This window comes from Phaenicophaeus curvirostris, chromosome 35 (genome assembly GCF_032191515.1).
Source record: "Phaenicophaeus curvirostris isolate KB17595 chromosome 35, BPBGC_Pcur_1.0, whole genome shotgun sequence".
NCBI classification, from domain to species: domain Eukaryota; kingdom Metazoa; phylum Chordata; class Aves; order Cuculiformes; family Cuculidae; genus Phaenicophaeus; species Phaenicophaeus curvirostris.
Window position 1 is genome coordinate 587667 of NC_091426.1, and position 10515 is coordinate 598181.

A 10515-nucleotide genomic window follows, 5' to 3' on the forward strand; every position below is an offset into this window, starting at 1 on the left:
GACACTTCTAAGAGGACATCTCAAGGGAATAATCAGGGCAGGGATTAGGATAAAGATAAGGAACTCTCCCGAGTCAGTTCCCTGCACCTGGGGAATTTCCGGGGAGAAAAGAAACAAGAGGCTCTCATGCTTGAAGAAATCACTGAGCCTCCTGACCTCTATCCTTGAGTGGCCAGTAGGTCTGATTGGAGCCTCTTAAAGTGTCTCCAACTGCTTCTCTGCCCATGGAGAGCACCAGCATCACCTCTGCTGGACCCATCAGGCTCATTCTGCCCCATCCTTTCCTGCTTATAAACAAGACCCTGTGCCCAGCTTCACCCGCCAATCAGGCAGGTTTGTGTAGGGCCAGGGGGATGCAGAGAGGGTCAGATGAGGTCTGTGAGCATTGACAGGGAGAAGAGATGGGCCAGGGAAACATCTCCAGTGAGGAAAATCCCCGGGCAGAAGGGATAAGATCGGAGAATGTGAGGAAACATAAAAGAGAGATGTTGTGGAAGGGCAAATACAGAAACCCCTACACGACTGCATCCAACACAGACCCTCCCTCTGAGCAAGCCCCCTTGCCTCCTCTCCCACCCCACAAAGTCTCTGCCCTCAGCTTGGGCTCCAAGACTGAACCCCCTCCACTGCAGCCAGAGTTTCAGCACAGCCGTGGTGCAGCTCTCTAATCACGGGTCCATTTTCCTCTCCAGAGCACAGGGGCTGAGAGTACCAGTGCAGCAATGTTTATTTTTGGGAGGGAGTGAGCAGAGCTGGGTTAGGGTAATGCTGTCCTGAGTGCCCGGCTGCCTCTGCTGTGGCCTCTCTCAGCTGGACCAGCTTCTTTGCTGGCTTCTCTGTTTGTCTGTGTTCTTGCTGTTGATCTCCTGTTCTTGCTGCCAGGCTCTCTGGGGTTGGGAGTTTCAGCAGTCAAGTGTGGCACTGAACTTCTGATTCCTCCCATGCAGGTGTGTCCGTGGGAATGCAGTGTCCAAGCTTTCGTCTCACCCATGGGGCTGTGGGCAGAGCAGTCTGAGTCGTTCCCTGAGGAAAGAGCTGACTCTTGCTTACTGAACCACCACCATTAGGATACTCGGATTGTTCCATGAGGGTTCTTTCCTAGCTGTGAGCTTCCCTCATGGATATAAATCTCTGCTATCACAACTTGGTGCTACCTGGATGACCGTGGAGAAATACAGAGATGCTACAGCCAAGGGAATGCTTCTGGGTTTGTGAAATGAGCCGTGTGTGTCCTGGGCTGACAGTGGGGTGCTGAGACCTTACAGAAGGGTGAGACATTGAGTGGTGTGAGGTGGATCCCTCTGTGCTCAGAAGGGTGAGGTGGCTTTTGAAGGTAACAAGGGAGAGTGATCCCCCTCCATCTCAGAAAGGTGCAAGCCCAGAGCTGCTGGGGACAAGAGCAAAGTAGAGGGCAGCACCCCTCCCTCTGCACTAAGCCACAGGTAATGCTCTCCCTGAGTGCAGCAGGGATGCTGAGGGTTTCTGACATCCAAGAACACTGTCCGGGGTGGGAGCAAGAGTGGTAAAGGCCCAAACCTCTCTGCCTTCCTTCTACCCTCTCAGTTCCTCATCCCTGGAGGTGCAGATGCTGACAAGCCCTTTTGCACCAGGAGCAGTTCCACAGGACAAAGCTGAACCCCAGCAGTGTCCCCTGTGCCCAGCGTCCCCATGACCCCCAGCTGCAGAGCAGGGCTGACCCCTCGCAGCCAGCGGGCAGAGGCCCTGCTCCTCCCGGCACATTCAGCCGGCACCGAGCAGGGCTCCAGGCATGGAGCTGGCGGAAGGGCTGCAACTGGAAATGGAAAAGCAGTGGCAACTGTGCAGTGTGAGAACTGGCTTTGATTTTACTCAAAGAAGTCTCCTGTAACTTCTCACACTATTTTGGCTTTGATCCAGAGGCAGCAGATGTCCAACAGCAGCTCCATCACCCAGTTCCTCCTCCTGGCATTCGCAGACACACGGGAGCTGCAGCTCCTGCACTTCTGGCTCTTCCTGGGCATCTACCTGGCTGTCCTCCTGAGCAACGGCCTCATCATCACCACCATCGCCTGCGACCACCACCTCCACACCCCCATGTACTTCTTCCTCCTCAACCTCGCCCTCCCCGATATTGGTTCCCTCTGCACCACTGTCCCTAAATCCATAGCCAACTCCCTCTGGGACACCAGGGCCATCTCCTACTCAGGATGTGTTGCCCAGGTCTTCTTTGTGTTGTTCTTGTTGAGTGCAGAATATTATCTTCTCACGGACACGTCCTACGACTGCTGCGTTGCCATCTGCAAACCCCTGCACTACGGGACCCTCCTGGGCAGCAGAGCTTGTGTCCACATGGCAGCAGCTGCCTGGGGCACTGGGTTTCTCGCTGCTCTGCTGCACACGGCCAATACATTTTCCCTGCCCCTGTGCCAGGGCAATGCTGTGGAGCAGTTCTTCTGTGAAATCCCGCAGATTCTCAAGCTCTCCTGCTCACACTCCTACCTCTGGGAAGTTCAGTAAAGCCTGAGTGCTCTGAGTTTGGTCACATTGCCAGTGGTTTGCACCATGTCACCATTGCGGATGGTTTGCTTCATGGTTGGGTGTTCAAAAATGTGATTATTGCACTAATTTAAACTAAAGGATGTGGTCGACCTGGACTTCTGTAAAGCCTTTGACGTGGTACCCCACAACATCCTTCTCTCTTCCCCCAGCTTTCTCTCTCCTTCCCCAGCTTTGTGGGGGTTTTGTGGGGTCCTGGGTCCCTTTTGGGGGTTTGTGGGGGCGGCCCTGGATCCCATTTGGGGGGATTTTGGAGGGGCGTGGGTTCCTTCTGGGGGGATTTGGGGGGCTCCTGAGTCCCTCTTGGGGGCCTTTGAGTCTCTCTTGAGAGAATTCAGAGGGTTCCAGACCCCTTTCGGGGGGTTGGGGGAAAGTAGTGGATCCCTTTAGGGGATATGGGGTGATCCCGGGTCCCATTTGTGGGTTTGGTGGGTCCTGGGTGCCATTTGGGGGATTTAGGGGGGTCCTGTGTCCCTTTTGGGCAGTTTTGGTGGGTCCTGGGTCCCATTTGGAGACTTCTGGGGGTTTTGGATCCTTTTTCAGGGTTTGTGAGGGTCTTGAATCCCTTTTGGGGAGCTGTGGGTTTCTTTTGGGGGGATTCAGATGGTCCCAGATCGCTTTGGGAGTTTGGGGAAGGGGTGTCTTGGATCCCTTTTGTGGGGTTTTGGGGGGTCCTGGGTTCCATTTGGGGACATGTAGGGTGGTTTCTGTGTCCCTTTTGGGAGGTTTGGTGGGTCCTGGGTCCCTTTTGGTGGTTGAGGCTCCTGGGACCCATTTGCAGGGATTGGGGAGGTTCTGGGTAAATTTGGGTGGGGGTTGGGGGAGCCTTGGGTCCTTTTGGGAGACTCCTGGTTCCCTTTTGGGGGACTCCTGGTTCCCTTTTGGGGGCTTGGAGTTTCATGGATCCCTTTTGAGGGGGATGTTTTGGGTCCCTTTAGGTGTTTTAGGAGGGGTTCTCCTTCCAACTGGGGGGGGTGGGTGGGTTGTGGGGTCTTGGGTCCTTTTGAGGAGGTTCTGAATCCAGTGCAGGGTGGGGGGGAGTGGGGTGTGTCCTGGATCCCTTTTGGGAGTTTGGGAAGGATCCTGGATCCCTTTAAGGGGGATTAGGCATGCCCTGGATCCAATTTGGGAGTTTGTGGGGGTCCTGAGTCCCGTTTTGGGGGTTTTGATGGTTCCTGGTTCCCATGTGGGAGGTTGAGGGGGTCGTGGAACTCTTTTGAGGGGTCTGGAGGGGTCTTGGGTCACTTTTGGGGGGCTTTGGATTTCTTTTGAGGGAATTAAAGGGGACCCAGATCCCTTTAGGGGGTTTGGGGTAGGAGTTCTGCGGTCCCTTTAAGGAAGTTTTGGGGGTGTCCTGGGTTCCTTTTTGTGGATATTGTGGGTCCTGGGTCCAATTTTGGGGGGTTGGGGGAGTCTTGGGTTCCTTTTGGGGGGTTCTGGGTCTCTTCTGAAGGAATTCAGGGGGTCCTGGATCCCTTTTGGGGGTTGGGGGGGGGTCCTGGGTCCCTCTTCACCACCCTCCATGCTGCTCCTGGGGTTGGCGTGGGCAGAGGAATTGGGAGCCTTGGAGCCATTTCAGACTGGGAGAAAGTGGGAGGAGAATGGCTTTAATATTTGGCCCTTGTTGCTCCCAATCCAAAGCTTTCTGAACTGTCAATAAAGTAAATCGAACTTCAGCAAGTCCACACCTCTGTGCCCGTGACAGTCATTGGTCTCTGAACCTCCTTTGCTTTCTCTTGACCCCTGAGCCGTTCTGGTTCGTTTTCTCCCTCTGTCCCGTTGGTTCGGGGCTTGGAGGGAGCAGCTGCGGGGGGTCCGGCTGCTGGCCAAGGTTAACCCACCACAGGACACATCAGGGCTGCCGTGTCCAATACAGGGCTCCCAGCACAAGGAAGACCCTGCCCAGCCTGGAGAGAGTCCTGCTGAGGCCAGCAGGATGGCTGGGGCTGGAGCACATCATGGACAAGGAGAGGCTTGTGAGATGGGTTCTGAGAAACCTTTCAGGGTACAACACTGAGCAAGGACCCAGGGCAGCTGGGGGATCCCAATGCAAGGACTTTCTCGGTGTTTGATGAGACAAAGCCATGAGCCCCTGATGGGTTTGGAGCTGTGTGAGAAAGGGCTTGGCTGAGAGACCTGCAGTGGCAAGAGCGGGGGACTGGTGTATAAGAAATTTCAGTAGGAAAAGGGTTCTCTTTTTATTGATAATGGTTGTAGAGTTGGATATCAGGCCTGCAGCAAGGCAAGGGGTGAGGAGGGGAGTGTGCAAGTGGAGAGAGAACAGCTCTGGGAGATCAAGCGCTTGTGCCCGGCAGCACTGCCGTGCTGGGATTCTTTTCCCCTCCACCCACGACCACAGGAACTGTCCCTGCAAGTCCAGAAATGTCTCGCAGGAAATATATCAGGAAACAGAAGTCGTTGAGCATCCCTTTATTTTGTTTAAACACACAGAGAGCACAGCTCCTCATTTACACAGACAATGAGCAAGAAAAGAGAAGAAAACAGTGAATTAAAAACAGGATGACAAGATTATAAAGGGGGGATGAAAGGGGGTTTGGGGGGTGCTAGAGGGGTTTTGAGGGGGAATAAAGGGGGTTTGGAGGGAACAAAGGGAGTTTGGGGGGCATAAAAGGGGTTTTGGGGGGATAATAGAGGGTTTGGGGTGATATAGGGGGTTAAAGGGGGTTAAAGGGGTTTTGGGGTGATATAAGGGAGTTTAGGGGGAATAAAGGCGTTTGGGGAGAGAAAAGGGGATGTGGGGTCAAAAGAGAGGATTTGGGGGAAATAAAAGGGGAATAAAGAAGGATAAAGGGGACTGGGGGAATAAAAGGGGGTTTTGGGGGGATAAAAGGGAGTTTGGGGAGCGATAAAGGGAGTTTAGGGGACTAAAAAGGGGGTTTTATCCTTTTATCCCCCCAAAACCTCTTTAATGCCTTCAGACTCCATATATTGCCCCCAAAGGAGGCTTGGGAGGGATCCATATGGGAAAATCCATTCACCATCGCACAAATCAAGGAACAGACCCGACTCCAGGAGCCAAGGATGAGGCTGAATGAGGTAGAAAGCCTCAGCCCTGGTCGAGGACCCGAAGCAGGAGGGGCACCGGCCCCCACGATCAATCTTGGACCCCAGGCTCGTGCACGTCCACCTCACAGGGAGGTGATCCAGGTGGCACTAGAAACAGGTTTGCTGTTGCTGGGACGATGGCTGCGGGCAGGGTGAGGCCTCTGGTTTTCCTGCCACGAACAGTGGCTGCAGGAGTTGGGTCTGGCTCCACAGAGCCCTCTCTGCAGAGAGAAAAGGTGTGTCTGAGGCCTCAGCTGCAGATGTAGGATGGGGAATCTCCTGCACGACACGGAGCTGGCTCGGCTCTGCACCCCAGGCTCAGAGCTGCCGGCACAGCGTGACCGAGGGGGACACCGGCACCTGATGGCACCTCCGAGCAGGGGGATTCCTGCAGGCACGTTCCCTGTCAGGAGCGGGTGCTGGTGCGCGTCTCGCTTTCCAGGGGAAGCTCAGCCCCTGCTCTTTCCCATCCTGACCTGGCTTTGCCCACGCCGGTCACTCATGTCCAGGCAGGATCTGCTTGAGCCGACCTCGGCTCTGGTCAGAGGAGGCTCCCGGGAAGAAGGCCCAGGAGTTCAGAGGCCAATTAAAGCACCCAACAGCGGCTGAAATCTCAGCAGAGTGTTTTGGCCAAGACGTCATTCACCGCTGCCCAGCAGCCTGAGTAGAAACGCTTTGTGGCTACGAGCAGCCCTTGCAGGAAGCCGTGGGGGCAATCAGTGACTCACCGTGTTCTCTTCCTCCACATCCAGATCACGACACTGCACACCAGGATCACAATCACGAGGGAATGCAGGGCTCCTACTGCACCCATCATGAAGTGCAGTTGCACATCTGGGGGCCCTCTGACACTCTTGGTCGTCTGAGACTTGACAACACTTGGGGTTGTCTCACCGAGCACACCTGGAGGAGCCATTGGGAATGTCAGTCCGTGCTGTGACCCTCTGGAGAGCTCACCCAACAAAACTCAGGTGGCCAGGAGAGCACATGGGGAGCACCGATCCTTGTCCAGTTTTCCTTTCAGCTACATGGACAAAAGCCGTCCCTGCAGCAGGGAGGGCCACCCCAACGCTCTCTCCTCCCTGATGGGTGACACCGGGTCACTACGGGACAGCAGCTACCGGGCGTGCGAGTGGCCGGCATCGCCTCTGCTCCTTTGGCAGGGACGGGCACTGAGCCACTGCTCCCTGTTCGAAAGACAACCTTCTGAACAGCCTCTGTGTCCATCTCTAGAGAAAGAAAGCAGGAGCTGGATCAGATGGAACTGTTCCCCTCAGGGAGGTGGCATTTTCAGCAGGCGATGTATCTCAGGACAGACACCAGGCTCCACACCTCCAGTTTGCAGGACTTGTCTTCAACTTATGCTCCCCTGTAAGACTGCTCAGGACCTGGATTCTCTTGGAAAGAATAATCTGATCAGTATGGTGGGCTTCCCCGGGCTGGGACAACACTGCCAGGAGTCCGAGAAAGGCAAAGCCTCAGCACAGCTCCAGCACAAGGCGACAGTAAACACCTTCCTTCAAAGGGGACACGGAGATCCTGCAGCCACTTCTGCTGCGAAAGAGCCCTTCGCAGAAGCACGTCCCATCCTGCCACCTCCATCCCATGGAGGGGTCACAAACACACGCAGTGGACTGAACCCCATCTCTGTCACCATATCCAGGGCACTTTCACCATCAAGACCCCACTGATCCCCAAGCCAGAGGGAAACCAGTTCTGTAAAACACATCCAGGAACAGAGAGAAAAGCCACCTGAGACCAAATCCACAGCCCTTCATGGTCACTGCCCTCAAGGCAGCTGTGCGGCCTCAAGCTGGGTGTCCAGCTTCCATCTGTCCCTGACCCTGAGGTGTCACCCAGAGTTCTCAGCCACCAAGGAGAAGAGGGGCTGGACCCGTTGGTGAAGCTGGGGCTGCTCCGATCCTGACCAGCTCTGGCCAGCTCTGCCAGACTCAGTACCCTCAAGCTGCCTGTGTGTCCTCTCGGCCACCCAGGGCTTCTCTCCCCTCCGGTGACCAACAGCAAGGGCTGAGCACCCACAGCTTCTGCAGGCTGGATGTCAGCCTCTGGCCAGGACAGCTCTGGCCAGGGTCAGCTCAGCTGGGGCTCTTTTATCCCCCAAACCCCTTTTACGCCCCCAATCCCCCTCTATTGCCCCCCAAGCCCCCTCTATTGCGGATCAGATGGAACAGTTCCCCTCAGGGAGGTGACATCTTTAAGAGGAGATCCTCAAAGACACTGGCCAGGTCGACGAACAAGGGCTGGGCTTTTGGGGCTGCACCCACCACTGCTCCAAGCAGCAGCCACGCCTGCCCTGTTGGAGACCAAGCCATGGCACGTGATCTTCTGGCCCGAGATCTTCTGGCCCGAGCTGCACGAGGTGGGTTTGGTAGAGATGCACCACGATGCCACAGCCCGTCCTTCCCAGGGCAGGGGAAGCGGCTGCAGCCAGGCCAGCGGGGAAACAGCCCTTGGGAGAACACTCCTCTGCTCAGGCTCCGAGGGTCCCGCAGAGACAGCTTTGAAAGGCAAAGCGCCCCAGGGCCATCACCGAGCCGTTCCCTCTCTGCCCTTCCAGCTGCCTGCACATTGGCCACAGAAAGAGCGACTCCCATTGCACAAGGCAAGAAGATGAAAAGGGAAAGGCTCCTTCCTCTCACTGACTGACCCGAGGGGTCGCTCACAGGCTCGAGGGCGGGATCAGGCCAAGCAGTCAGGAAGCCGTCATCTGTGAGAGGATCTGAAGGGAAATTGCAGAGGAATGAGCTCTCGTTTCAGTGTCCACATGTTCTTCCAGGGCAAGGGTCCTCAGGAACTCACCCCCAGGCTGCGCTACGGGCTCCAAACCAACTTCCAGCTGAGCAGCTGGAAAACCATTGAAACCGCCCTCACCTAGAAGAGAGCACAGAGGAGAGAAACATGGTGTGAGTTCGAGGGAGTCGTGCCCAGCAGGAAGGGCTCAGTCAGCGCCTGGCAGCAGCGGTGCTGGGTCTCACACCTTGCGGAGGCTGCGAGCGATGGTGCAGCCGCTGCTGCTGGTTGTAGTTCCAGTCGAGAGCTGGGGCAGCTGCTGCCCCAGTGCTACTGGTACGGCTCAGAGCTGGTCTGTGCAGACCTCGGGGCACAGATCGGATGGGTGGGCACGTGCTCTTCTCCACGTGTGCGCATCGGCCACAGAAGAAGAACTTTGCATTGCACACGGAAAGGGCCAGCTCCCACCTTTCTGATGGGTGACACCAGGCGACCACGGGACAGCAATTACCTGGCTGCTGGTGGCTGGCACCAAACTCAGCGCAGCTGTTACCACAACGGCAGCAGAGACTCTGGACCATCCCCGTCGCTCAGAAGCTCCTGCAAGGCCTGACAGTGCGTGTAGGTGCAGCGAGGCTCTGGCTGATCCCTTCCTGCTAGCGCAGGATCTGACTTGTCCATCCAGCTCTCTAACCCTCCACTTCCCAAGCCCTCTGGTTACGAGGGCTGCATACTCACTGTGTCCTGCTTTCTTCATCTTTGCCAGGAGTTCCTCCAGGATTTCTGATGCCTGCTGCAAAGATTTCCCTTGTTTGGCTTTGTACTTTGCTCTTTGAAGACCCGAACAGAAAGGATCCGGTTAGGTTTCTCACTAATAAAAACACCCCTGAGAATTTCCCATCACACCCTGTGATCACTCACAGCTGAACCAAAGGGCGTGAGCCAACGTGAAGCCTGCCTCCCTCTCCTCCCCATGCCTGGATCTCGTTGTGTCATTTCTGTACTCAGTGGTGCCTCCAGCATTGAACCCCCTCATCTACAGCTTGAGGAACCAGCAGCTCAAGGATGCAGTGTGGAAACTGAAATCTGGATGGTTCTCTGAATCAATGAACCTCTCATCACCTTCTGCATAGCCGTTATCGTGCATCTCACGGCAGGCCCAGACTGGTTTCTGTATTTGTTGGTGGTGTTGCTGGTTTCTTCCGTTGTGATCATCTTGTCATCCGGTTTTTAATTCACTGTTTTCTTCTCTTTTCTTGCTCATTGTCTGTGTAAATGAGGAGCTGTGCTCTCTGTGTGTTTAAACAAAATAAAGGGATGCTCAACGACTTCTGTTTCCTGATATATTTCCTGCGAGACATTTCTGGACTTGCAGGGACAGTTCCTGTGGTCGTGGGTGGAGGGGAAAAGAATCCCAGCACGGCAGCGCTGCCGCGCACAAGCGCTTGATCTCCCAGAGCTGTTCTCTCTCCACTTGCACACTCCCCTCCTCACCCCTTGCCTTGCTGCAGGCCTGATATCCAACTCTACAACCATTATCAATAAAAAGAGAACCCTTTTCCTACTGAAATTTCTTATACACCAGTCCCCCGCTCTTGCCACTGCAGGTCTCTCAGCCAAGCCCTTTCTCACACAGCTCCAAACCCATCAGGGGCTCATGGCTTTGTCTCATCAAACACTGAGAAAGTCCTTGCATTGGGATCCCCCAGCTGCCCTGGGTCCTTGCTCAGTGTTGTACCCTGAAAGGTTTCTCAGAACCCATCTCACAAGCCTCTCCTTGTCCATGATGTGCTCCAGCCCCAGCCATCCTGCTGGCCTCAGCAGGACTCTCTCCAGGCTGGGCAGGGTCTTCCTTGTGCTGGGAGCCCCGTACTGGACACGGCAGCCCTGATGTGTCCTGTGGTCGGTTAACCTTGGCCAGCAGCCGGACCCCCCGCAGCTGCTCCCTCCAAGCCCCGAACCAACGGGACAGAGGGAGAAAATGAACCAGAACGGCTCAGGGGTCAAGAGAAAGCAAAGGAGGTTCAGAGACCAATGACTGTCACGGGCACAGAGGTGTGGACTTGCTGAAGTTCGATTTACTTTATTGACAGTTCAGAAAGCTTTGGATTGGGAGCAACAAGGGCCAAATATTAAAGCCATTCTCCTCCCACTTTCTCCCAG